Raw genomic sequence first — 27,963 nt, 5'->3', positions numbered from 1 at the left:
GTTCCTACCCTATACCTTGCATTGGACTAAATACTAGCGGATCAAAAGGGAATTCGTAAATTCTCTATCTTCAATGTGCTCCTAAGCTTCTGGAGAAGCAGACATGTAAACAACCACAATGCTATTTGGTAGAGATTTGTACTTGTGCCGCGGAAACTGAGAAGAAACAAGGCTTAACTGAGTCAGATTGGATGGGGATGGGACACCAAAAAAAGAGGTACCCTGAATGGTAAGGTCAAGGCTAAGTCTGAATAAATGAATAGGAGTTTGCCATGTAAAGACAGAAGCAAGGCTGGAGTAGAGAAAGAAAATCTGGAGTAGAGGAGGACAGCTTGTGTAAAGTCAGAGGTTGGATAAGTAAGAGAAAAGTAGAAGCCATGGAAATTACAGTCATGTAGGTGGTAATTAAACACTAGTGACTAATGGGAATAACTAACTCATGAAGCTACACCATATCAGACTATGTAAACCATCCATAAACTGATTTCCTGCCCTCTAGAAGCTTGATGTTAACTTCAGATTATATCAGTACAGCATAAGAAAGGAATAACTTAGAATATTTTTCCCCAGTAGAAGACAGTAGCCTAAACTTCTTCTAAGTTCTACCAATGCCATTTGGACTAGTGCACTCATGCCATCCGCCTTCCCCACTCCACGGCCCCCATCCTGAGGTGGTACCCCCTTCCATCTTCCTTGTAACCACCTGGCTCAAACTTTGGCTTGCCTCCACTCATAATCAACCAGGCTAATTAAATGCATAATGAAAGACAAAAGGGCATGGAGACAGCTGAGCAAACATTAACAGATACATAGATTAAGTGAAGTATTTACCTTATTATGTGTAAGCAACGGTGTAGAAGAAATTTAGGCAGCACTAGGAAGAGTGAGTCAGGGATGTTCAAATAGAGTGGGATTAGAGGAAACCTCCTCTCTTCCAGATAGTTAGCTGTATCTTTTGGAACGATTGAATGAAAAACGTAGTTAGCAGGAAAAGACAGCCAAGGTTTGCAGCTCAAAGGAGGCCGAAACTCTGGATACAAAGAAGGTAGTTAAGAAACTACTAAAATTATTTGAGGGGGCGCCTGGGTGGCTCGGTTGGTTGGACGTCCAACTTCAGCTCAGGTCATGATTTCATGGGTTCACGGGTTCAAGCCCCACATCGGCTCTCTGCTATCAGCGTGGGTCCTCTGTCCCCCTCTCACTGCCCTCCCCTGCTTGTGCTGTCTCTGAAAAATAAACTTAAAAAAAAGAAACAATTATTTGATTTCAAGTTGTGAAGTATTGACCTACTCCATGCCTAATGCACTAAATAAGAACAATCAAGAACCTCCAGCATGGTGGGAGAGTGGCTAATATTTATTGTGTTCCTTGTGTGACTGGGAACATGATAGCCTTTTATACTTTTTAATTTAATCCTTAGAGCAAAACCAAGAGGGAGGTGTCCCCATTTTATTTATTTGTTTTTCTAAAGATTTTCTTTTCTTTTTTTTTTTTTTTTTTTTTAGTTTTTATTTAAATTCTCGTTAGTTAACACACAGTGTAATACTGGTTTCAGGAGTACAATTTAGTGATTCATCGCTTACATATAACACTCAGTGCTCATCACAAGTGCCCTCCTTAATATCAATCACCCATTTGACCCACCCCCTGCCCGTCTCCCCTCCAGCAACCCTCAGTTTACTCTCTATTGTTAAGAGTCTCTCTTACGGTTTTCCTCCCTCTCTTTTTTTTTCCCTTCCCTATGTTTATCTGTTTTGTTTCTTAAATTCATATGTATTTGTCTTTCTCTGACTTATTTTGCTTAGCATAATACACTGTAGCGCCATCCATGTCGTTGCAAATGGCAAGATTTCATTCTTTTTGATCGCAGAGTAATATTTCATATATACATCCCCTCTTCTTTATTCATCAGTCAGTGGACATTTGAGCTCTTTCTATAACTTGGCTATTGTTGATAGTGCTGCTATAAACATCAATGTGCATATGTCTCTTTGAATCTGTATTTTTGCATCCTTTGGAGAAATACTTACTAGTGCAATTGTTGGATTGTAGGGTAGTTTTATTTTTAACTTTTTGAGGAACCTCCATACTCTTTTGCACAGCGGCTGCACGTTTGCATTCCCACCAACAGTGTAAGAGGGTTCCGCTTTCTCTACATCCTCATCCATATCTGTTGTTTCCTGTTAATTTTAGTCATTCTGACAGGAAGTGTTATCTCTTCATAGTTTTGATTTGTATTTCTCTGATGGTGAGTGATATTGAGCACCTCTTCATGCGTCTGTTGGAAAAATGTCTATTCATGTCTTCTGCCCATTTCTTTACTGGATTATTTGTGTTCTGGATGTCGAGTCTGATAAGTTCTTTATAGATTTTGGATACTAACCCTTTATCAGATACGCCATTTGCAAATATCTTCTCCCATTTCATTGGTTGCCTCTTAGTTTTCTTTTTTTTTTTTTTTTTTTTTTTTAAATTTTTTTTTTTTTTTCAACGTTTTTTTTTTATTTATTTTTGGGACAGATAGAGACAGAGCATGAACGGGGGAGGGGCAGAGAGAGAGGGAGACACAGAATCGGAAACAGGCTCCAGGCTCCGAGCCATCGGCCCAGAGCCTGACGCGGGGCTCGAACTCACGGACCGCGAGATCGTGACCTGGCTGAAGTCGGACGCTTAACCGACTGCGCCACCCAGGCGCCCCGCCTCTTAGTTTTCTTGATTGCTTCCTTCTCTGTGCAGAAGCTTTTTATCTGGATGGAGTCCCAATAGTTCATTTTTGCTTTTGTTTCACTTACCTCTAGAGACATGTTTAGTAAGAAGTTGCTATGGCCAATGTCAAAGAGGTTGCTGCCTGTGTTCTCCTCTAGGATTTTGATGGTTTCCTGTCTCGCATTTGGGTCATTCATCCATTTTGAATTTATTTTTGTCCATGGTATAAGAAAATGGCCTCATTTCGTTCTTCTGCATGTTGCTCTCCAGTTTTCCCAATACCATTTGTTGAAGAGACTATCTTTTTTCCATTGGATATTCTTTCCTGCTTTGTCGAAGATTAATTGACCATATATTTGTCGGTAAGATTTTTAAAAATTTTTTAATATTTATTTGTGGGTAAGATTTTTTAAATTTTTTCAATGCTTATTTATTTTTGAGAGACAGAGAGACAGAGTGTGAGCAGGGGAGGGGCAGAGAGAGAAGGAGAGACAGAATCCAAAGCAGGCTCCAGGCTCTAAACTATCTACACAGAGCCCGATGCAGAGCTCGAACTCATGAACTGAGAGATCTTGACCTGAGCCAAAGTCAGACGCTCAACTGACTGAGCCACCCAGGCTCCCCTGTGGGTAAGATTTTTTTTAAGTAATCTCTACAGCCAATGTGGGGCTCAAACTCACAACCCCAAGATCAAGAGTCACATGCTCTGCCTACTGAGCCAGCGAGGTGCCCCGGTCATCCCCGTTTTGAAGAAGACAGTAGTGAAGGTGGTAGCAGAATTTGAACCCAGAACTGCCTGGTTCTTAAGCTCATCTTCAAAGACCCTCAAAACCATCAATTCACATAGATATGAGAATTGTAGCCTTTTGAGTGCCAGGCATTGCAAGAGGGTGTATTTATATCCAAGTACTACTTCAGGAAACCTTTCAAACCTCGTTAGTGACACAATAGGGGCTGGAACCCATACACAACGTCCCAAAGAATTCTCTTCATTTTTTTCTATAGACACACAGACCAAATAGTTTTTACTGCATGAGGGGGCAGGTAGCTGAAAATCTGTTTGTTTTGCAACAACAACAAAAGGATAAAGAGAGCAACTGTAGACCATTTTGTTGTTCCCAAACATCTACTGTGCCTCTCAGGGGTAGATCCAGGATGGATTGTACTTCCCTCACTCCTTTGACAACACGCTTGATTATGTAACTTGCGTTAGCCACATGAAATGTGGGAGGGGCTATATGAACCACTTTCAGATAGAAGCTTTAAGAGTCAGTGTGCTTCACTGTGTTTTACTTTCCTGCCGTGCTGATGACCAGGAACATTCAAGGCTAATCCATCTGCCTTGATTCCAGAGTGAAGACAACGTACAGCAAAGCTACAGCTGACTTAGGAAGGACACAAAGCATAAGCAAAAAGAACAACTTTTGCTGACTGAGTCATTAAAATTTGGGAGTTACGGGGTGCCTGGGTGGCTCGGTCGGTTGGGCGTCCGACTTCGGCTCAGGTCACGGTCTCGCGGTCCGTGAGTTCGAGCCCCGCGTCGGGCTCTGGGCTGATGGCTCAGAGCCTGGAGCCTGTTTCCGATTCTGTGTCTCCCTCTCTCTCTGCCCCTCCCCCGTTCATGCTCTGTCTCTCTCTGTCCCAAAAATAAAAAAAATAATAATAATAAATAAATAAATAAACGTTAAAAAAAAATTTTTTTTTTTTTAATAAAATTTGGGAGTTACTACCATAGTGTAACAGAGTCTATCCTGACTAATGCAAACTCCTGTTGAATTTTTTCCTTTTGATGATCCAAATTTCTGGCGTCATCCCCAGGTATAAAAGGTTGTTTAGGAAGTAGGAGAAAATATAGGAAATGGAATGACTGGTGTAATGTAGTGAAAGCCTTTAAAAATAGAAAAAAAAAACAATTTTTTTAAGATTTTTATTTTTTTTAAGGAATCTCTACACCCAACGTGGAGCTCGAACTCACAAACCCGAGATCAAGAGTTGCATGCTCCACTGATTGAGCCAGCCAGGTACCCCATAAAATAAAAGATTTGGAACTCAGTCTTGATCTATGGGCTCAGACAAGCCTTTAAAAGATAGGTTCCATAGACCATGTCACGTCTGAGAGAAAGTTTACGAAGATAAAGATACGGTCTCCGTTCTTGAGGCAAGGGCTATCCTCACATTCTTTTTTTTTTTATTTTAGAGAGAGAGAGAGAGCGCACAAGTGGGGGGGGAGGGGCAGAGGGAGAGGAAGAAAGGAGGGAGAGAGAGAGTCTTAAGAAGGCTCTACGCTCAGTGTAGACCCCTTGTGGGGCTCAATCCCACAACCCTGTGGGATCATGACCTGAACCAAAATCAAGAGTCAAACATAACCAACTGAGCCACCTAGGCACCCTTCAGATTAAACCTAGCGCTCTGCTGGGTGCCTGGCACCCACAAGACTCTCAATAAATTTTTATAAATTTTTCTTGAACCAATGTAATGGAATGATCTGGAATTATAACTCATGTCTCTTAACTCTCCACCAAGGCTCTTCCTGTGTTGTGTATTGCCTATGTGGGCTAAGAGATCTTAGAGGGTAAGCCTATAGTAACGTCTTTTTTGTTTTACTGAGAAATAATTTACATATGTCAGTCTATAAGTTTAAGGTGTGCAGCATGATGGTTTGATTTACACATATTGTGAAATTATTACCACAATAGGTTCAGTTATTCATCGTCTCATACAAAAGCAATAAAAGGAAAAGGAAAAAAGGGAAAAAAATGTCTTGTGATGAGAACTCTCAGGATTTACTTTTTTTTTTTTTTAACGTTTAGTTATTTTTGAGAGAGAGAAAGACACAGCGTGAGCGGGGGAGGGACAGAGAGAGATGGGGGCACAGAATTTGAAGCAGGCTCCAGGCTCTGAGCTGTCAGCACAGAGCCCAACACCAGGCTTGGACTCACAAGCTGTGAGATCATGACCTGAGCCGAAGTCAGATGCTCAACCGACTGAGCCATCCAGATGCCCCAGGATTTATTCTTTTAACATCTTTCCTATGTACATGCAGCAGTTAACTAGTCATCATGTTGTACACTACATCCCCGGTTACTTATTTGTCTTATAACTAGAAGTTTTTACCTTTTGGCCACCTTCCTCCAAGTCCCCCTCACTCCACCCTCTGCCTCTGTTAGCCACAAATCTGCTCTTTTTCTATGAGTTTTATTTCATTTTAGATTTCACATATAAGTGAGACCAGATAGTATGTGTCTTTCTCTGTCCAATTTATTTCACTTACCATGATGCCTTCAAGGTCCAGCCATGTTTTCCCAAATGGTAAGATTTCCTCATTCTCTTTTATGGCTGAATAGCATTCCATATGTGGCATATATACCGCAACTTTTTTTTTTTTTTTAAATAAGGTTTATACCCAACATGGGGCTTGAACTCTTGGCCCTGAGATCATGAGTCACACACTCTACTGACTGAGCCAGCCAGGCATCCCCTATACCACAACTTCTTTATCCATTCATCCATCAATGGGACACTTAGGTTGTTTCCATGTCTTGGCTATTGTGAGTAATGCTGCTGTGAACATGGAGGTGCAGATATCTTTTTGAATTAGTGTTTTTGTTTTCCTTGGATATATTCCCAGAAGTGAAATTACTGGGTCATATGGTAGTTCTGTTTTTAGTTTTTTGAGGATCCTCCCTACTGTTTTCCATTGTGGCTGTGCCCATTTACAATCCCACCAACAGTGCACAAGGGTTCCCTTCTCTCCACGTCCATGCCAGCATTTATCTCTTGTGTTTTTGATGATGGCCATTCTGACAGGTGTGAAGAAATATCTCACTGTGGTTTTAGTCTGCCTTTCCCAAATGACTGGTGGTGATGTTGAGCATCTTTTCATATACCTGTTGGCCTTTCATATGTCTTCTTTGGGGAAATGTCTACTCAGGTCCTCTGCCCATTTTTTAATTGGGTTATTTGTGGGTTTTGCTATTGAGTTGTATGAGTTCTTTACGTATTTTGGATATTAACCCCTTATCATATATACAGTTTGCAAATATTTTTTTCCTACTCTGGAGGTTTTGTTTTCACTTTGTTGATGTTTCTTTGCTGTGCAGAAGCTTTTTAGTTTGATGTAGTCTCACTGGTTTGTTATTTGTGCTAAATTTGTTATTCGTGTTGTGTTATATACTTATGGTAATATTACTACTAATTTTATATGATACCTTATCATTTATATGCACTTCATTTATTTGAAATGCCACATAAATGAAGAATGTCTAGAACATTAGCACCCGCTGGGCTGGAGCATAGTAGGCACTCAATAAAGTGCACAAATCTCCCTCAGTAAATTACAAAGAGTAGAAAGCCATGAAGAGCCCAGGGGACTTGGCAATAAGAAATCCAGCCTGAAGTGTACTATGAATCAATTTTTTAATGTGACCAGACTAAGAGAATATGCAGGAGAAGGCTAAACCCATACAAACAAAAGTACAGGGCCCTGAGGCATCTCCAAAGAGTACAGAGCAGTAATTGAAAAACTTTCCATGGAACATCCTTGAAGCAAGCATTGAAGACAGTCATGAAAATAAATTAGGACTGCCCATATCTGTGGATCAGTCCTTCAAAACCAGAAAGAGATTCAACCTGGTATTACTACTATTCATTTAAAAAGCTAAGATCCTGCAAGTATGATTTGCATCTAATACTGAAGTAGAACAGGGTTTGGGCATAATTAGAATATCCAAAGAGCTAATACAAAGCAGAGAAACGGAGAGTTATCCAGGGAGCCTATTTGGGTTAACCTTACCAGGTTAACCAAACTGAAAAACATGTGCAAAAAGATTCTTAAATGTTTATTTATTTTTGAAGGAGAGAGAGAGAGAGAGAGAGAGAGAGAGAGAGAGAGAGAGAGAGAGAGAGACAGTGTGAGTGGGGGAGGGGCAGAGAGAGAGGGAGACACAGAATCCAAAGCAGACTCCAGGCTCCGAGCTGTCAGCACAGAGCCCGCTGCAGGGCTCAAACTCACAAACCGCGAGATCATAACCGGAGCCGAAGTCGGATGCTCGACTGACTAAGCCACACAGGCGCCCCACAAAAAGATTCTTTATATTTTTTGCCAGGAGACCACATTGGGGATTTTTTTGGTTAAAAAAAAAAAATAACAGAAATTTTTGCAACTGAAATATTTAAAATGAACTAACATAATGTCTGGGATTTGCTTTTAAATACTCCAGGGGAGGGGCGCCTGGGTGGCGCAGTCGGTTAAGCGTCCGACTTCAGCCAGGTCACGATCTCGCGGTCCGTGAGTTCGAGCCCCGCGTCAGGCTCTGGGCTGACGGCTCGGAGCCTGGAGCCTGTTTCCGATTCTGTGTCTCCCTCTCTCTCTGCCCCTCCCCCGTTCATGCTCTGTCTCTCTGTGTCCCAAAAATAAATAAAAAACGTTGAAAAATAAATAAATAAATAAATAAATACTCCAGGGGAAAAAAATGTGGGGGAGATCTGTGAAACAAGACTGGCAAAATGTTAATGTCTATAGAAGTTAAGAGGAGGGAACAATGGCTCCCTCAGGAATAGGAAGTGGAAAAAGGAAGTAATATTTTGTCTTACTAAACTGCTATAATGATACTAAGTTGGAGATCATCATCCCCACTTTACAGGCAAGGAAAATTGAGGTCATATTGCTAGTGAATGACATAAAAACTTGAGCCTCAATACCATGACTTCAAAATCCCTTTTGCTTATACCCCATATTGATTGTCTAAATATATTTTTTCAGATTCTGATATTTTAATTTTTTTTTCAATGTTTTTTATTTATTTTTGGGACAGAGAGAGACAGAGCATGAACAGGGGAGGGGCAGAGAGAGAGAGGGAGACACAGAATCGGAAACAGGCTCCAGGCTCCGAGCCATCAGCCCAGAGCCTGACGCGGGGCTCGAACTCACGGACCGCGAGATCGTGACCTGGCTGAAGTCGGACGCTTAACCGACTGCGCCACCCAGGCGCCCCTCAGATTCTGATATTTTAATGGAAATGGTGAAGAGTTGTTTTTCTGTATAATGGAAACTTATTTGCAATTCCTCCACCTTTCATTATAGGTTTTCATCTCTACTGTGTTGTTGTTGTTGTTGTTGTTGTTGTTGTTGTTGTTGTTGTTTTTACATTTTTTTTTAAGGTAACGTCTATATGCAACATGGGATTCAAACCCATGACCCCAAGATCAGGAGTCAGATCCTCTATCAACTGAGCCAGCCAGGTGCCCCTCTCATCTCCACTTGTGAGCAACTATTTTGAATACTTTCTGACTCATGAAGTTGTTTTAATTTCATTTAATCTGAATTCATGATCCATCTGTGGTTTGCTTCCATTATTCAGCATAGAATGAATGTGAAATGGTGTTTTTCCTTTTTTGCAACAATTCTCAAAGCAAGAGATGCCAAAATGCCTGCATGCACATGCATATCCACACATAAACACAAAGCTTATGTATACGTACTTAGGTACAGTTTTTCCTTTTTAACTACTTAGTGATTTATCTGTGGCCTGCTATGCACACTTCCTCTACCCAATCACTTTTTCTGCCATGTAGGTATAGCCAAGCTTAACCCTTCTAGTGGGCTTGGTTCCTTGCTACCATGAAAGACATTTGTCATCTTTGTGCCTATAAATTGCATCTGGATTTGATCCATTTCTAAAATGAAATTTACTAGAAAGGCTGATGTGATGGCTATCCATTCATTCAGTAAACATTTATTAAATGCTGACTCTAGGCTGGGTCCTGTGCTCAGGGTTTGGAGCACAAAGAGCAAAGCAATAGTTTGGGGACAGTACAGCATAATAGTAATTAAATGACCACGTGGTCGTGATAAGTAAGCACTAGTGAATGCTAGGTGAAGAGGGGCTCCCTTACCCAGGGTGAAATCCCAGCCCTGCCAGTTAGTAGCTCAATGACTTTAGTTGGGCAAATTGCTAATCTCTCTGAGCCTCAATTTCTTCATCTGTAAATGGGTAGAATAATAGTACCTACTGCATAGCTATGTTGTGAGTTAACTGAAACAATTGCACATGTAGAGAGCTTAACATGGTGTTTAGATGTTAAAAAGTGTTATAAATGGGAGCTCTTTCTATTCCCCTGTGTGTTCATAGAGGAAGGAGAGTGGAGGAAGAAATTTGACCTGACTAGGGATGGAGTTTTTTGAATTTTTATTTAAATTCCAGTTGGTTAACAAACAGTGTAATATTAGTTTCAGGAGTACAGTATAGTGATTCGACAGTTCCATACGTCACCCAGTGCTCATCACCCAGTGTACTCCCTAATCCCCATCATCTATTTAACCCATCCCCCCACCAATCTCCCCTCTGGTAACCATCAGGTTGTTCTCTATAGTTAAGAGTCTGTTTCTTGGTTTGCTTCTCTCTCACTTTTCCTTTTGCTCATTTGTTTTGCTTCTGACATTCTACACATGAGTGAAATCATGTGGTATTTTTTTTCTGACTTATTTCACTTAGCATAATACTCTCTAGTTCCCTCCATGTTGTTGCAAATGGCAAAATGCATTCTTTTTTACAGCTGAGTAATGTCCCATTGTACATATATACCGCATCTTTTTTTTTAATGCTCATTTATTTTTGAGAGAGAGCAAGTAAGTAGTGGAGGGGCAGAGTGAGGTGGGGACAGAGGGTCTCTAGTGCACTGTGCACTGACAGCAGCAGGCCCGGTGTTGGGCTCAAACCCATGAACCACTAGATCACGACCTGACCCAAAGTCCGACACTCAGTCAACTGAGCCACACAGGTGCCCCTACACCACATCTTCTTTGTCCCTTCATCAATTGATGTACACTTGGGTTGTTTCTGTAATTTTGCTATTGCAAATAATGCTGCTATAAACATTGGGGTGCATGTATTCCTTTGAGTTAGTATTTTTGTATTCTCTGGGTAAATACCTACCAGTGCAATTGCTGGATCACAGGGTAACTCTATTTAAAAATTTTTGAGGATCCTCCATACTGTTGTCCACAGTGGCTGCACCAGTTTGCATCCACCACCAACAGTGCAAGAGGGTTCCCATGTCTCCACATCCTTGCCAACACCTTGTTGTTTCTCATGTTGTTGATTTTAGTCATTCTGAAGGGTGCGGGGCCATATCTCATTGTAGATGTGTTGGTTTGTTTGTTTTTGAGAGAGAGAGAGTAGGAGCAGAGGAGGGGCAGAGAGAGAGGGAGAGAGACAATTCCAAGCAGGCTCCACATTCTTAGTGCAGAGCCCACATGGGGCTTGATCTCACCAACCATAAGATCATGACCTGAGCCGAAATCCAGAGTTGGATGCCTAACCGACTAAGCCACCCAGGCGCCCCTCATTGTAGTTTTGCTTTGCATTTCCCTGCATAACTGATGTTGGGTATCTTTGCACGTTGTCTGTTGGCCATTTGTATGTCTTCTTTGAAAAAATGTCTATCCACATCTTCTGTCCATTTTTTTAATTGGATTATTCATTTTTAGGGTGTTGAGTTTTTAAGTTCTTTAAATACTTTGGATACTAATCCCTTATCAGATATGTCATTTGCAAGTACCTTCTCCCATTGTGTAGATTGCCTTTTAGATTTGTTGATTGTTTCCTTCATTGTGCAGAAGCTTTTTATTTTGATATAGCCCTAATAGTTTATTTTTGACTTTGTTTCCCATGCCTCAGGAGACCTATCTAGAAAGAATTGCTATGACCAATGTCAAAGAGGTTCCTGCCTGTATTCTTTCCTAGCATTTTCATGGTTTCAGGTCTCACATTTATGTCTTTAATCAATTTTGAATTTATTTTTATGTATGGTATAAAAGAAACTAATTAAAATGTCCATGCCACCCAAAGCAATCTACACATTTGATGCAGTCCCTATCAAAATACCAACAGCATTTTTCACAGAGCTAGAACAAGCAATCCTAAAATTTGTACAGAATCACAAAAGGCCCCAAACAGCCAAAGCAACCTTGAAAAAGAAAAACAAAGCTGGAGGCATCAGAATTCTGGACTTCAAGTTATATTACAAAGCTGTAGTGATCAAAACAGTATGGAACTGGCACAAAAATAGACACATAGATCAATGGAACAGAATGGAAAACCCAGAGATGAACCTACACTTACATGGTCAATTAATCTTCAACAAAGCAGGAAAGAATATCCAATGGGAGAAAGAATGTGTCTTTAACAAATGGTGCTGGGAAAACTGGACAGCAACCTGGGGGTGGATGTTTTAAAAAAAAGTTCACAGACACAGAAACATTTGAGATCAGCCTTGAAGGCTTAGTTCAAGTTTGTTGGGGCAAGGGAAGGAGGAGGGTGATGTCAAGTGTAAAGACCTGGCCCCAGTGCTCCAGGCTGTGTATATTTGAAGGGCCCTCCTATCTCCTGAGCTCCCTAGGTGTTGGGGGTAGCGGTGCTGGATCAGATGACATCTGTTTGGCAACTGGATCACAGGTCAACTCTTTACTCTGCCCATTCCTCTTTACTGCATTCCCCACGAGAAATGATCACAAAAGCACACTTCACCCCCTCTTGCCCACAAACTCCCTATCAGAGTCTGTTTGTTTTTTCAAGGAATTTAACCTACAACATTATGAATGATAATAATTGTAATTTGAAGTGGAAAGATATCATTTGTGTGTACATTGTAGAAACTTCACTGTGGGGGCGCCTGGGTGGCTCAGTCGGTTGAGCGTCCGACTTCGGCTCAGGTCACGATCTGGCAGTCTGTGAGTTCGAGCCCCGCGTCAGGCTCTGGGCTGATGGCTCAGAGCCTGGAGCCTGCTTCTGATTCTGTGTCTCCCTCTCTCTCTGCCCCTCCCCCGTTCATGCTCTGTCTCTCTCTGTCTCAAAAATAAATAAATGTTAAAAAAAAAAAATTAAAAAAAAAAAAAAGAAACCTCACTGTGGAAGACCAACAAGGGGAGACATATACATTAGTTTATTTGTTAAACCAACACGGTGTATTCATCCAACACTGCAGCATGGAATATTCTGTATTTCTTTACATCTGAGCATCTTTATTGTGCATACAATCTTGGATAAATGCACTTCCTGTTTTAAATATGATTCTTTAATCCTCTTCAAACAGAGGCAAATAGACAAATAATACAATGAACCCTCCCCATCATCTAGCACCAATAGTCGTCAAGTAGTAGCCAATCTTGTTTCATCTAGACCCCACCCTCACCTTGCCCCTCCTGTGTTATTTTAAAGCAATTCCAGATACCATACTTCATCAATATACACATATCTTAAAGCTATATCTGCAAAAAGTTAAGAACAGTTTTTGTTTTAATGTTTATTTATTTTTGAGAGGGAGAGAGAGAGAGAGAGAGAGAGAACACGTGAGCCAGGGAGGGGCAGAGAGAGAGGAAGACACAGAATCCAAAGCAGGCTCCAGGTTCTGAGCTATCAGCACAGAGCCCGATGCAGGACTCGAACACACCAACCTCGAGATCATGACCTGAGCTGAAGCAGGAAGCTTAACCGACTGAGCCACCCTGGTGCCTCAATAACAGTTTTTTTTAAAACAAATCATACCATTCTCTTATCTAAGAATTAATGGAATCTTTGAAGTCAGAAAATAAATTAAAACATATGTTAAGATATATCTTTTATCCATCCTGTCAGTGTTTAAATTTCCAATCCCCTTATGAATTTCTTAAAATTTTGTTTGTTTGAATCATGGCTCAAGTAACATCCACAAATGGAAATTGGATGATACGTCCCTTAATTTTTTTTTTTTTTTTTTTTTTAGGGAGAGAGAGAGAGAAAGAGCATGCATGTATATGCGTGAGTGGGGGAGGAGCAGAGAGAGAGAATCTCAAGCAGACTCCGGACTATCAGCACAGGGCCCCATGGGACCCATGTGATCATGACCTGAGCCGAAACCAAGAGTTGGATGCTTAACCGACTGAGCCACCCGGGTGCCCCAAATCTTTTTTAATTTAGAAGTTCCTTCTACTTCTTTTTTTCTTGCAATGTATTTGTTGAAGAAACTACACTCTTTTTCCTGTAGTATTTCTCACAATCTGGATCTTGCTGATTGCTTCCCTGTGGTGGTTTTTAACGTGCTCTGCCCTCTGTGTTGTAAATCAGTAGTTGGGTCTAGAGGCTGAATCAGATTCATGTGTGATTTTTGAGGGGTTGGGGGGGGGCACAACTACTCCACTGGTAGTATGTTTTTCTGTCTAGGAGGCAACAAAATATGTGGTTTTCTCTCCTCTCCTTTTTCCTCACTAAACAGTTAACAAATTTTTTCTCCCAAGAAGTTACAATCCTCATAACTTGGATTGCAAGCTAAGAATTGCAGATGAGGTGGGGTGCCTCGGGGGCTCAGTTGATTGAGCGTCCGGCTTTGGCTCAGGTCATGATCTCGCGGTTCATGAGTTCAAGCCCCACGCTGGGCTCAGTGCTGACAGCTCAGAGCCTGGTGCCTGCTTCAGATTCTGTGTCTCCCTCTTTCCCTGCCTCTTGCCTCTCACTCTCGGTCTCTCTCTCTCAAAATAAATAAACATTAAAAACATATATATACACACACACACATATATATACATATATATACATATATACATATATGTGTGTGTAATATATACACACACACATATATATATATACACACACACACACACATATATACATATGTATATATACATATGTATATATATGTGTGTGTGTGTGTATATATATAAAAGAATTGCAGCTGAGATATAGTTGGGCGATCACAGGACAACTGATCTTTAAGCACCCTGAAGATTAGATCTAGTTCTACTGTTATCCTATCATCTGTCATCATTGTCGTATTGTTCATCAGGTATTACTAAGTGCTAATCATGGCATCCAGGACTGGGCCTGGGCACAATGTTATAATAATTGGAACTATTTATTGAGTCCCTACCATAGGCCAGCTGCTTTATTTAGGTTATCTGTAATCACCGCAACAAACCCACAATGCAAGTTTTATTATCCCCATTTTATAGAAGAAAACTAAATTTCAAGAAGATAAAATGACTTTGCTAAGGCCACACAATTGACAAATGACAGAAGCACACGTGGTATGCAAATGCAAATTTGTCTAGCCCAAAGGTCTTCTTGGTCTCTTTTTCTCCACTAACCCCCAATCCTTTGAAAACATAACTGAATTATATGAATGATTCCTGCCTTCAACAGGATTATATCTATATAGGAGAAAGAGATAAATTGCTAAAATAATTAAAGACTATCAGGCAAGAAAACACTATATAGAACATGAACAATGAAAATGTGTGCACTTTACAAGCAGTGATTGCTATAGATGAACAGGAAGGAGGAGAGGGGCCATCAATGGTGATTGAAGTTCCTGGGGGAGGTTTCATCAAGCAACGCAAGAATTATTGCAAATATAAAAGCTTTACCAATGAGCAAAGGGTCCTTTGCACAAGCATCTTCTCCCTTGGGATCCATGTCACACTGACACAAAGATTTTGTCACCATGGCAACTGGTCATTGGACCAATGAAATAATCAGTTGTCATGGTAACATGATCTCCATCTTACTCCCACCAGGCACCTGTTCCAAATCGTCACCATCCTCCAACAACCTCATGCCACCTCAGTGATCCTTTCTTTTTTCCCTAGTCACCCTGTTATCCCTAGCTACCTATGTCTGAGCCCCTAAATTTATGGCTAAATATATATTTGAGACTATTAAAGCCAGAGCAAAGGAAAGCGACTTTGTAGTATAGAGCTTCACTACAGATGGGGGAACCCCCTAAAATCTAAGAGTTGAATAAGCCAGAGTGCTGAGGAAAAAAAGTATATGATGCTTCCCACCCCTCACCCCCCACATTTCCCTAAGTAAAATTCCTTTGGATTTTGAAACATTGCATTATTCTGACTCTCCTCCTACTTCTGTCTATTCATCCACTGGGTCCATTTCCTCCTCCTATCTCCTAAATGCATATGTCTCTCAAGGCTCCGCCCTTTGTGTCTGCTCTTTCTCTAAACAGGACTGTCCAGTTCGGCACCCACCAACCACGTGATGGTCATAGAGCTCTTGAAATTATAGATACACCGAACTGAGATATGCTGTGAGTATAAAATGTGTACAAGATTTTAAAGACTTCATACAAAAAAAAGAATAAAAAACATCTCATTAATAATTTTGTAGTGATTGTAGGTTGAAATGATAATAATTTGGACATGTTGGGTACAATTAAATATGCCATTAAATTTTAATTTTATATCTTCCTTTTTAATGCTTTTAACACGGTTCCTGAGAAATTTAAATTGCGAATGTGGCTCACATTCCTGTTTTGTGTTCTATTTCTATTGCACAACATCGCTCAAAATTTTCTCTTTCAAGCCATCTCCCCCATGCTTCAGGTGAAGCATCTATGAGATGATTCTAGTATCCCAAATCGCACCCTCTTTTCTGAGATCCATTTCAGAAAACCCGCATTTCCAATGGACTTCTGGCCCTTTCACAAATAACCACCTGCTCCTTACCATAGCAAGAGCAAAGCCATGAGCCTTCCTTCAAAACCTTTTCTTTCTCCTGATTAGCTTTATTAACCTTTTGTGTTATTTTCTTATTGTTGATGTAACAAATTACCACAAACCTGGCTTAAAATGACACAAATTTACTAGCTTACAGTTCTGTAGGCCTGAAGTCTAAAATGGGACCTACTGGGCTAAAATCAAGGTGTCTCCAGGCTGCGTTTTCCTCTGAAGCCTCCAGGAAAGAATCCATTTTCTTACCTTTGTCAGCCTCTAGAGGCTGCCATTATTCTTTGGCTTATGACCCCCTTCCATCTTCAAAGCCAACAATAACTGGTCAAGTCTTTCTCAGGCTGCATCCCTTTGGCACTAACTCTCCTGCTTCCCTCTTTGACTTCCAAGGGCTCTTGTGATTACCCTGGGCCCATGAGGATAATCCGTGATAATCTCCCCATTTAAACATCAGCTGAGGAGTGCCTGGATGGTTTTAGTCGGTTAGGTGTCTGACTTCGGCTCAGGTCATAATCTCATGGTGCATGAGTTTGAGCCCCACATCAGGTTCTCTGCTGTCCACACAGAACCCACTTCAGATCTTTTGCCTCCCTCTCTCTCTGCCCCTCCCCCGCTCATTCCCCCCTCTCAAAAATAAACAAACATTAAAGAAGTAACTAAAATTAAAAATAATAATTAAAAATAATTAAAATAATCAGTTGATTAGCAAATTTATTTCCATCTTCAATCTTAGTTCTCCCTTGCCATGTAACGTGACATATTCACAAGTTCTAGGGATTAGGGTGTGGACTTCTCATCTGAAAGGTCTGGGCAGAGGGGGACAATCTGTGTGCAAGGCCAACAAGAAAAGAAATGTAATCAGGGCAGACCAGACAGATAGCTCCCATTGCTTTCAGGGCAATTGCTGATTTATAGGAAACAGTTAAATTCCATATGGCCGGTGTGGACAGCAATGGTCTAACACCTTTCTTAGTTCACTGCAGAATATACCTCCTCTAAGACTTCTTTCCTGATCACTCCTTTTCCCCAGTTACACCTCCCCTCATGACAGTTTTTGTACATCCTAGACATCTGTCTTACCTTTTTGCATCGTGATGATGTATGTATGCACTTGGTGTTAACCTCTCTACTAGGTTGGAAAATATTTTGTAAACAGGAACTATTTGTTCATGCCTAACATGGTACTTAATGTAGTTTCTCAATAACGATTTCTTGAATTTAGTTGAATGGAGACAACTCATGTGGACTTACGAAGTGTGTGCTTTGTTGCCACAGCCACCGATTTCCTTAAACCAAACGCTTTTTAAATTGACTTCCACTTAACCGATACTCTCAATTCTGTTTTAAAAGGACCATCAGGGGTGCCTGGGTGGCTCGGTTGCTTGAGCAATCAACTCTATGATTTCGGCTCAGGTCGTGATCCCAGGGTCATGGGATCGAGCCCTGTATTGAGCCCTGCGCTGGGCTCCACACTAATCATGAAGACTGCTTGAGATTCCTGAATTAATTAATCAATTAATTAACTTAAAAAAATAAAAGATCTATCAGTGTGGGGCGCCTGGCTGGCTCTGTTGGTAGAGCCTGTGATTCTTGATCTTGGGGCTGGAAATTCGAGCCCATATTGAGATTATGTAAGCATAAAATCTTTAAGAAAAAAAAAAAAGAAAACAATGGGGAACCTGGGTGGATCAATTTCAGCTTAGGTCATGATCTCACAATTGGGAGGGCCTGCTTGGATTCAATCTCTCTCTCTCTCTCTCTCTCTCTCTCAAATAAATAAACATTAAAAAAAAAAAAAAAACAACCATCAGTATAATACTTGTAGGTAATGGGCTGCTGTGCACTTGTGACCCTGCCCATCCGGGGTCAGCTGTATTTGATTTCATAACCTGATGCCAGGTGTACTTAAATAATATAATATAATTTAATTTAAAGTTATGTACAGCAATGTAATATGAATGTCAAAAGAATGAGAATTGTTTCTATGAAGACTCAGTTGGTTATCCAAAAAAAATGAAGGAATTACAACAACCTAAAATCTATTGATATTATATACCACGTGAACAGATTAAAGGAGAAAAATTGACCATGCCAGTAAATGCAAAAAAAAAATCAACAAAATTTAGCACTAATTCATGATTTCTAAAAATCTTTAAAACTGAGATCAGAAGACCATTGTCCTTATTTACAGATATAATGATTGATTACATACAGAATCCCAAGATAATTCACAGAATAGAATCTATTTAAACTAATAAGGGAGTTTAGCAAATTTGCTGTATTTGAGATCAATACGGAGAAATCAGTAGTGTTTCAACATCAGTAAATAATCAGAACTTGTAGCAAGAATGACAATCCCATTCACAATAAGGACAAAAACAAGATTACTAGGAATCAATCTGACAAAATTATCCTTGTGAAGAAAAGTACAAAATTGAAAAACGCACGTACATATATACCTACACAGAGATCTGAGTAAATGGAGAGAGCTACCAGGTTCATGAATTGGAAGATTCAATGTCATAAATATGTATGTAAATTCTTCTCGAATAAGTTCATAAATTCAATACAATGTTAAATAAAATCAAAAAATGACTGTGAAACTAAACAGAATGGTCTTAAAATTCATATAGAAGAAAAAAAGGATAAGACAGTTTTGAAGATGAGAACAAAACAGACTCTCCCACCAGATAGCAACTTATTTTAAAGTTACAGTTAACATGGCATTATATTGGCTTAGGGATAGACAAATTGGTGAGTGGGATAGAAAAGAGACTCTGGAAAGAGGTCTGTGAACATATGCAGACTTTGATATATTCAAATGTGGCATTATAATGGGGGGAGGGTGGGGAGGATGAACTATTCAATTATGAGAAAATTGGTTGTAGAGAATCCGAACGATACACCTGGACCCACCCGTCCCAGGAAGCCCCCAGTCACTATTGACATTTCTTCGTCTACTTTTGGTTGTCTCAATCTCACCATAGAGTGAGAGCCTGCCTTCGTGTGGTCTCCATTGTTCCTAGTACAGCAGAAGACACAATGGCTCTGGTGCCCAGGTTCCCCCCCTACCAGACTCATGGAGGATATATGCCTCTTCCATCACTGTCAGGCTCGGGTAAAGCATGAAGCTCTATATAAAAGCCCTGGAGGGGTGCCTGGGTGGCTCAGTGGGCTCAACATCCCCCTTCGGCTCAGGTCATGATCTTGTGGCTCATGAGTTCAAGCACCACATCGGGCTCTGTGCTGACAGTTCAGATTCTGCGTCTCCCTCTGTCTCCCTGCCCCTCTCCTACTCTCTCTCTGTCTCTGTCTCTCTTTCTCTCAAAAATAAAAAAACATTTAAAAAATTTAAAAAATAAATAAATAAAGGCACTGGAGACTGGTTTGCCCCCTGGCTATACAGAGAAAATGTGTAACTCAACCCAGAAGTGAATTAAATCCCTGTGGAGTAAACTTCAACCAAGAACAGGGAGGGAAAATTTATCCAGCAGGTAAATTGTTCACCCTTCTTCCTCTCCCTGATGGACTGTTCTGAGGTGTGGTGCTTACACAGAACTTGTCGGGAAGATGTCCTAGGTGACCAAGGCTGGATTTCCTTGGGAGGCTATAGCCAGCTTGCTACCCTAACATATCAACTTGCTATTTGTTTTCTTCTACTCCTCACTTCTCTTCCTTAACTCTTGCTGCCCTGGGATTGCTCCTCTCAATACTTCAGCAAGAGTGCCTTGGGTTCTATTTTTCAGAGAACCTGGGGTAAGATGATTCTGTATATAGAAAAAAAGAAAGCTAGGTCCCTACTCCCACACCACATGGAAAACCGTATCTAAGTGGAATAAAGACCTAAATATTAGAAATAAAGCTTCAGAACATTTTGAAGAGAGTGTTAGGAGAACCTTTCTCTCAGAATAAGCAAGTATTTTTTTTAAAGCCCAAAAGCACAAACCATGACAGAAAAGATTGGTAAATGTGATTACCTACAATTTAGAAACATTTATTCAACAAAAGATGACATGAACAGGAGTGCCTGGCTGGCCCCACTGATGGAGTGTGAGACACTTGATCTCGGGATTGAGAGTTAGAGCTCCGCATTTGGGCACAGAGATTACTTTAAATCTTTAAAAAAAAAAAAGATGATATATGCAAAGTTAAATTACAAGCTGGAATCTGAGAAAGAAAGATATTTGCAGTTCATTTGATTGACTAGGTATCCGGAATTTAACAACGATTTCTATAAGTCAAGAATAAAAGACAACAGAGAAATGAGCAAAGGACAGAAACAAGCAATTTCTAGCAGAGACTTCTGGATGGCCAATAAACATATGAAAAGATAATGAACCTCATTACCGATTGGGCAAATCAAAGTAAAATCACTTAAGATACCGTTTCACCCCCATCTAACTGGGAAAATCTTGAAAGAATGATAAGGTGTATTGGGTATGGAGCAATGAACTCTCACACGCTGCTAGCGAGAATATAAATTGCTACAACCGTGTTAGCAATTAATTTGACGACATACTTGTGAGGATGTGCATGCCTTTGACTCCCAAATTCCATTTCTTGTTGTATTTTCTAGGCTAGAGAAACTCCCACATATATCTACCAGGAGATTTATGAAGGAATGATCACTGTAGTGTTGTTTGTAATAGAAAAAATGGAAATAGCTCAAATGTTCGATAAGAGAAAAAAACCAAGTTTTGGAATGTTTGCAAAATACTACAAATTGAATGGAAATGAATTAACTAGAGCTCTATCAACAAGGATAAATCATAAACGCATAATGATGAGAGAAAATAATCAAGTTGCAGAATAATGCATGTAGTATGATACTATTTACATATAGATGCAAAATATGTAAAACAAAGCCATACACTTATTGGCACACATATGTAGTAAGTATAAAAACTCATATGGAAAAGGTAAATGCTAAATTCAGGACAGTTGTTATGGATGGGGAAAGTGGGATAGAAATGAAATCAGGGACGCGTGGGTGGCTCAGTCGGTTGAGCATCAGGCTCTTGATTTCAGCTCAGGTCATGATTTCACAGTTTGTGGGTTCAAGTCCCACGTCCGCATCAGCGCAGAGCCCTCTTGGGATTCTCTCTCTTCCCCTTCCCCCACCGTCTCTCTCCCTCTCTCTCTCTCAAATAAATAAAAATAAACATTTTTTAAAAAAGAAATAAAATCAGGAGTGTGCAGGAGTTTTCAACTCTATCTGTAATGTTTATTTCTTTTTGTAAAATCTCAAGCAACTGTACCAAAACATTAGCATTCATATAGCTGAGTGTGGAAACAGGTGTTCCCTCTGTTTTTCTCCTTGTATGTTTGCAACATTTCATTAATTTTTTTTTTTTAAGTGGAATGCTTTGAAAAGATTCAGTAAAAGCTGAGTCACTGAAAAACCAAAAAACAAAAACAAAAACTACCATTGAAATAAGTGTGGGCAAAACAATTGTAAGAAGTTGGGTAAATAATTCTAACCACGGTAATTTCAAGTCCCGCACACAGACTTCCTTCTCAGGTGTGTTGAAGTTCTTGTTCCATTGTAAAGAACCCAAAGTGGGACACCCAGCTGGCTCAGTCAGTAGAGCATGAGACTCTTTCTTGATCTGAGAATCCTGAGTTCAAGCCCCAATTGGGTGTGGAGCCTAATTAAAAAGGAAGGAAGGAAGGAAGGAAGGAAGGAAGGAAGGAAGGAAGGAAGGAAGGAAGGAAGGAAGGAAGGAAGGAAGGAAGGTGGGAGGGAAGGAGGGAAGGAAGGAAGGAAGGTGGGAGGGAAGGAAGGAAGGAAGGTGGGAGGGAAGGAAGGAAGGAAGAAACCCAAAGTAGAAATCATCAAAATGCATATTGTGGGTGTAGTTTGCTCAAGAAAGATAATGCAGAGTTCCAAACAGTGGACTCATTCTCAACCTTGCCTTACATCAAATATTGATGTATATAAATATGCTTGAGAAGCACCTAGGTGGCTCAGTCAGTTAAGCATTGGACTCTTGATTTTGGCTCAGGTCATGATCTCACAGTTCATGGGATCGAACCCTACATTGGACTCTACGGTGATAGTGCAGAGCCTGTTTAGGATTCTCTGTCTCTCTCTCTCTTTCTCTAGCTCTATCTCTCCCCTCCCCTGCTCGTGCTCTCTCTCTTTCTCTATCTTTCAAAATGAATCAATAAACATTAAAAATAAATAAATACGCTTGAAGTTAAAATATTTAAAGTAAGTACAGATCCCATTATTGTGATTTCCTACTTTAACAGAATTGTTCCATTTCTGGTCCTGATCTGTTGGATAAGAAGGCTTCTACGGTAATCATTCTAAGGCCCATAAACACACATTATGTGTTATATGCCTCCATGCTATGCATTGAACTAGGTGTAGATGTCTCCTTGAAGGATTGAGTGAACCAAAGAGGTGGGGGTGCAAGCATCCTGGGCAGAGGATAAAATGGGAGCAAATTCAGCAAAACATGGACAGGAAATAGAGCATGAATTTCTTCTACTGGAAGGTGTAGGAGCAGGAAAGAGATAGATTGAGAAAATAGGTTATGGTAAGACTGAAGAAAGAGGGGGGCGCCTGGGTGGCTCAGTCAGTTGAGCGTCCGACTTCAGCTCAGGTCACGATCTCGCGATCTCGCGGTCCGTGGGTTCGAGCCCCGCGTCAGGCTCTGGGCTGATGGCTCAGAGCCTGGAGCCTGCTTCTGATTCTGTGTCTCCCTTTCTCTCTGCTCCTCCCCCCGTTCATGCTCTGTTTCTCTCTCTATCTCAAAAATAAATAATAAATGTTAAAAAATTAAAAAAAAAAAAAGACTGAAGAAAGAGGTATTTGAGTTTTGTCTTAATCTCGGTTTTAGCATACTATAGTTTCCAAATTGAATGCATTTTGTTCATTATATTTTTCTTAATGTTTATTTTTATTTTTGAGAGAGAGAGAAAGTTTGAGCTGGGGAGGGGCAGAGAGAGAGGGGGACAGAGAACCCGCAGCTGGCTGGCTCTGCACTGACACAGAGCCCCGAGCCATGAGATCGTGACCTTAGCCAAAGTCAGAAGCTTAACCAACTGAGCCACCCAGGCACCTCTTTTGTTCATCATATTTTAAGTTGTCATGTCAGAAAGTGGTCACCTGCAGTTTCTAAAGTGCTTCAAAAAAAAATGCTACTGTAACTTCTAAGAATAACAATGTGGGATCAGAGTTATCTCTTTCACCTTCTATAATAATTGGTAAATTATCATATTTTTAAAATAAATTTTGACACAAAAAATTAATACACCTTTAAAAAAAAAACAAAGACCCTACGAATTAGGCCATGGTTCCTTTGGCCACCATGCCAATCCTACTTCCCCCTTCCCACAGAAAGCCACAGTCAAGACCTGTAGCTCTGAAGCAAGATTGTCCATGTTCAAATCTTTTGTTTGGTTGTTTGGTTTTGGTTTTGATTTTTTTTTCTCTTTAAAAAAAACACACTTTATTGGGATACCTGGGTGGCTCAGTCAGCTGAACGTCCAACTCTTGATTTCAGCTCAGGTCATGATCTCAGGGGTGTGGGATGGAGCCCCGCATTGGGCTCTGCAATGAGTGTGGAGTCTGTTTAAGATTCTCTCTCCTTCTGCCCCTCTCCTCCACTCGTACTCTCTCTAGAATAAAAATAAAATAAAGTAAATAAAATCAAAGTATAAAAAACACTTTATTGATGTATGATTAACATGAAAAATGAGATGTATATATATTTAATACAGACCATTTAATGAGTTTGGGATTAAGTACAGGCCTGTGAAATCATCACCACCATTAAGACCATAGATGTTTCCATACTCCCCCGAAGTTTTCTTCCTCCCCCTTTATTACTTTTTGTTATGTGGCATTATTATTTTTTGTTGTGTGGTAAGGGCACCTAACATAATATCTACCCTCTTAGCAAATTTTAAGTATAAAATATAATATTGTTAGTTACAAGCACTATGCCATAGGTTTCTAGAACTTATCTTGCATAACTGAATCTTGTTCCTCTTTGACCATCACCTCCCCATTTCCCTCTCCACCCACCCCCTGGTAACCACTGTACTACTCTCTTCTTCTATGAGTTTGACTCTTTTTGATTCCATATATAAGAGGGAAAATATTTTATTTTAAATTAAATTTCTCTGATTCCTGGGAGAATTGGCCAAATGTATGTTTTAATATATATATGTATACATATTATGTATTATACATATATAATACACACACATATACATGTACATGTACATATATTAACTAATATGTATATTAGCACTTGTGTTTCCCCATTTGTAAATTCTTGGTATCCTATTTTCTTTTTTTTAAATTAACTATATGAGTTGTTTATATATTATGAGTTTTAATTCTTTGATACATATACTACAAATATATTTTCTCAGTCAACTAACTGCCTTTAGCTTTCCTTATGGTACCTGCTGTTCTGCAGAAGTTTTTAATAGCAATATAGTCAAAGGTATCAACTTTTCTTTTAAGTTTTTCTTTTTTTCTTTTTTAATGTTTATTTATTTTGAGAGAAAGAGAAAGAGCGTGAGCAGGGGAGAGAGAGAGAGAAAGAGAGAGAGAATGAATCTCAAGCAGGCTCTGTGCTGCCAGCGCTGAGCCCAGTGCGGGGCTCAAACTCACAAATTGTGAGATCATGACTTGAGCAGAAATGAAGAATTGGGAGTATTAACCGACTGAGCCACCCAGGCACCCATAAGCTTTTTTTCCCCCCTATTTGAATCTTCTTCAGCAAGATTTTTCTTACACATAAGGCCATAACCATTTTTCTATAGTTTTTTGTCTAATAATTTGATACCATTTTTTTTTATATCTAGGTCTTTAATTAGTCATAAATGTATATTTTGGGGGCACCTGGCTGGCTTAGTCTGTAGATGTCTCCAACCCCAGTTTTTGGACATCAGCTTCATTGATCTCATGCTGTACAATGCACCCATTTAAAATGTACAAGTCAGGGCACGTAGGTGGCTCAGTCAGTTGAGCACTAGACTCTTGATTTCAGCTCAGGTCATGATCCCAAGGTCGTGGGATCGAGCCCCCACATCAGGTTCTGCACTGAGCATGGAGCCTGCTTAAGATTCTCTCTCTCTCTCTCTCTCTCTCTCTCTCTCTCTCTCTCTCTCTCCTCTGCCCCTCTCCCCTGTTAGCATATGATCTTTCTCTAAAATAAAAAAATAAATTAAAAAAAAATCTTCAAAAAAAAAGATTGCCAAATAAACTAAACTAAAATATAATATACAAGTCAGTGGGGGTGCCTGGCTGGCTCAGTCAGTAGAACATGCAACTTGATCTCAGCGTTGTGAGTTCAAATCCCACATTGGATGTAGAGATAAAGCTAAAAATAAAATCTTTAAAAAAATTAAAAGTAAAATAAAATGTACAAGTCAGTGGTTTTTAGTATATTCACAGAGTAGTATAATCCTCACCACAATAAATTTTGGAACATTTTCATCATTCCCAGAAGAAACCTCATCCCCTTTTTACCCCAACATTTCCCCCAGTCCTAGACAACCATTAATCTACCTTCTGTCTCTAGATTTGCCTCCTCTGGACAGTTCGTATAAATGAGATCATACAGCATGAGGTACTTTTTGTCTGGCTGCTTTCACGTAGCATGATGTTTCAAGGGTCATCCATGTTGTAGAATGTATCAGTATTTCATTCCTCATTTTATTTATCTCTGCATCAGTCGATGAACGTTTGGGTTGTTTCCATTTTTTTATTATGAATAAAGCTGCAATGAGCACCATTGCCCCAGGCAATCACTAATCTAGTTCCTGTCACTCTAGGTTAGTATTCCCTTTTCTAGAACTTCATAGGAACAAAATCATATAGCGTGTATTCTTTTGTCTCTGACCTTTTGTACTGAGCATCATGTTTGTAAGATTCATCCATGTTATTGTACATATCAGTAGCTGATGCCTTTTTCTGGCTGATTAGCATTCCATTGTGTGGATGCATCTCCAAATTTCTAAATTCTGATGGGACCCAATTTACCAGTTTTTAAAAATTACATGCTTTTCCGATCTCACTCACAATGTGCCTTTAAAATGTGTTCATTGGGGAAGCTTTCTCCTTTGGTCCTGATGAATCTCAGGCATTCACATGACTTAGATAATAAAAGGTCCCATGGTCACAATAAATGACCATCTTAGTTCAGGCATTGGAATGCCGAATTCTGTGTAATGATTAAAAGGCCAAACTTTATTAAAGTGAAATCTCCTCTCTTGTAACTTAGACCTTCTGCACGAACACTTACAGCAAGAATGAGGGAGATGGGGCCATGGTTATGCTCTCTTTCCCTATCCGGGGTATCACATCTCCTTCCAGGTGGCAGACAGGCAGACTCTCAGTTTTGGAAGATAGTCAAGAAAAATTTTTTCTCTCAAGTTTGGGAAAGAAACACTTTTGTTAAGTGGTTTCAAGTTCTCTGGGATTGGCAAATATTCAAAGCCGACTATTTCTTTCTTGGCTATGTTTATGCATTCTGCAGAGGCCCCCAGTAGATACCTTCTGTAGTATCTGTCACAGTGCAGGTGACACCATTTTCCTTCTTTTGGCTGCTCCCATCTCAGCTTTTGTGGTCTTTTGTTTGTTTTTTGGTTTGTTTTTGTTTTTGTTTTGTTTTTTAGTGGCCCACAATATCCTGGGTCTTTCTGTTGGAGTCCCATGGCTCTTCCAAGCAATTCTCCTGGGCAAGATTTAATAGGGTTTAAGCCAGCTCTCCTTCCAAAGAAATCTTCCACCCTAACTCTTGGAGTGCAGGCCACTTGACATAGCCATTTCCCCTTCTCCCCTATGGGTTGAGCAGCTACCCAGCCCATCTCTGCTCTTCCCATGTTCGAAGCATGAGGCAGTCACTGACCTACCACCTGGAGGAGTTACAGATCAAGGTCTCCAGGTGGTCGCATTGAAATGGTTCCCCCTTGAGAATGGGAAAATATCCCCTACCCCTGCTCACTGAGCATAGCTCTCTTCAGAAAAGTCCTCTTTACAAAGTTTTACAGCAACCTTAAACCCCTGAAGGTGAGAGGGTTGAGAATGTGTAAACTAGGTTTTTTTAAAAGTTTATTTCTTTATTTTGAGAGGCGGGAGGGGGGAGGGACAGAAAGAGAGGGACACAGGGAGAATCCCAAGCAGGCTCTGCACCATCAGGACAGAGCCCGATGGGGGCTCGAACTCCTGAACAGTGAGGTTGTGACCTGCGCTGAAATCAAGTGTCAGACGCTTAACCAACTGAGCTACGTAGGCACCCCTGTGCAACTGGTTTTGACCATTTACTTTGAAACTTCCACAAGATGGTTTGCTGACAACTTTGTTATCTAATATCTACTGCCTTGGGGTTTCCGACTGAAACTTCTAATTTAAAATCCTATTACACTTGCATTTGTGAGCTAAAGGCTACTTGGATGTGATGGATTATTCTTTTTACTATCCTAATGGATTACATTTGTCAATGTTTTGTTTAAGATTATGGAATCTATGTTCATAAATGAAATTGACTATACTTGTGCTTTTTCTGTACCAACCTTGTAAGTATCATGCAGCAGGACAGAAATTTGCATACTATGGCTCAGATGTGCCAAAGAATATAATGTTCACTATTTTCTACAATAAATTCTTAGACTCAAGCCTCTATTCCTGCTAATAGCATGGGGAAAAAAACTTTTCATTATGTTTATGTCTCTATAAGTTCAAATTGAATTTAGTCAATTCAAAATTCTACTCCCTGCTGGCTGTTTTACCCACTCAT

General features: G+C 40.1%; 1 long non-coding RNA gene across 1 annotated transcript in view; it reads left to right on the top strand.

Moving 5' to 3' along the window:
- LOC131504909 (uncharacterized) overlaps window positions 1-27,963 on the top strand; it is a 43,219-nt gene that overhangs the window by 5,010 nt on the left and 10,246 nt on the right. The window contains exons 2-3 of the long non-coding RNA XR_009258182.1: window positions 8,866-8,967; window positions 15,697-15,777. This is a non-coding gene — a long non-coding RNA (uncharacterized LOC131504909). The remainder of the gene's footprint in view (window positions 1-8,865; window positions 8,968-15,696; window positions 15,778-27,963) is intronic.

This window comes from Neofelis nebulosa, chromosome 2, assembly GCF_028018385.1.
Source record: "Neofelis nebulosa isolate mNeoNeb1 chromosome 2, mNeoNeb1.pri, whole genome shotgun sequence".
In the NCBI taxonomy this organism is placed as follows: domain Eukaryota; kingdom Metazoa; phylum Chordata; class Mammalia; order Carnivora; family Felidae; genus Neofelis; species Neofelis nebulosa.
Note: the sequence above shows the minus strand (reverse complement) of the source record. Positions and strands in the feature narration are given on the sequence as shown.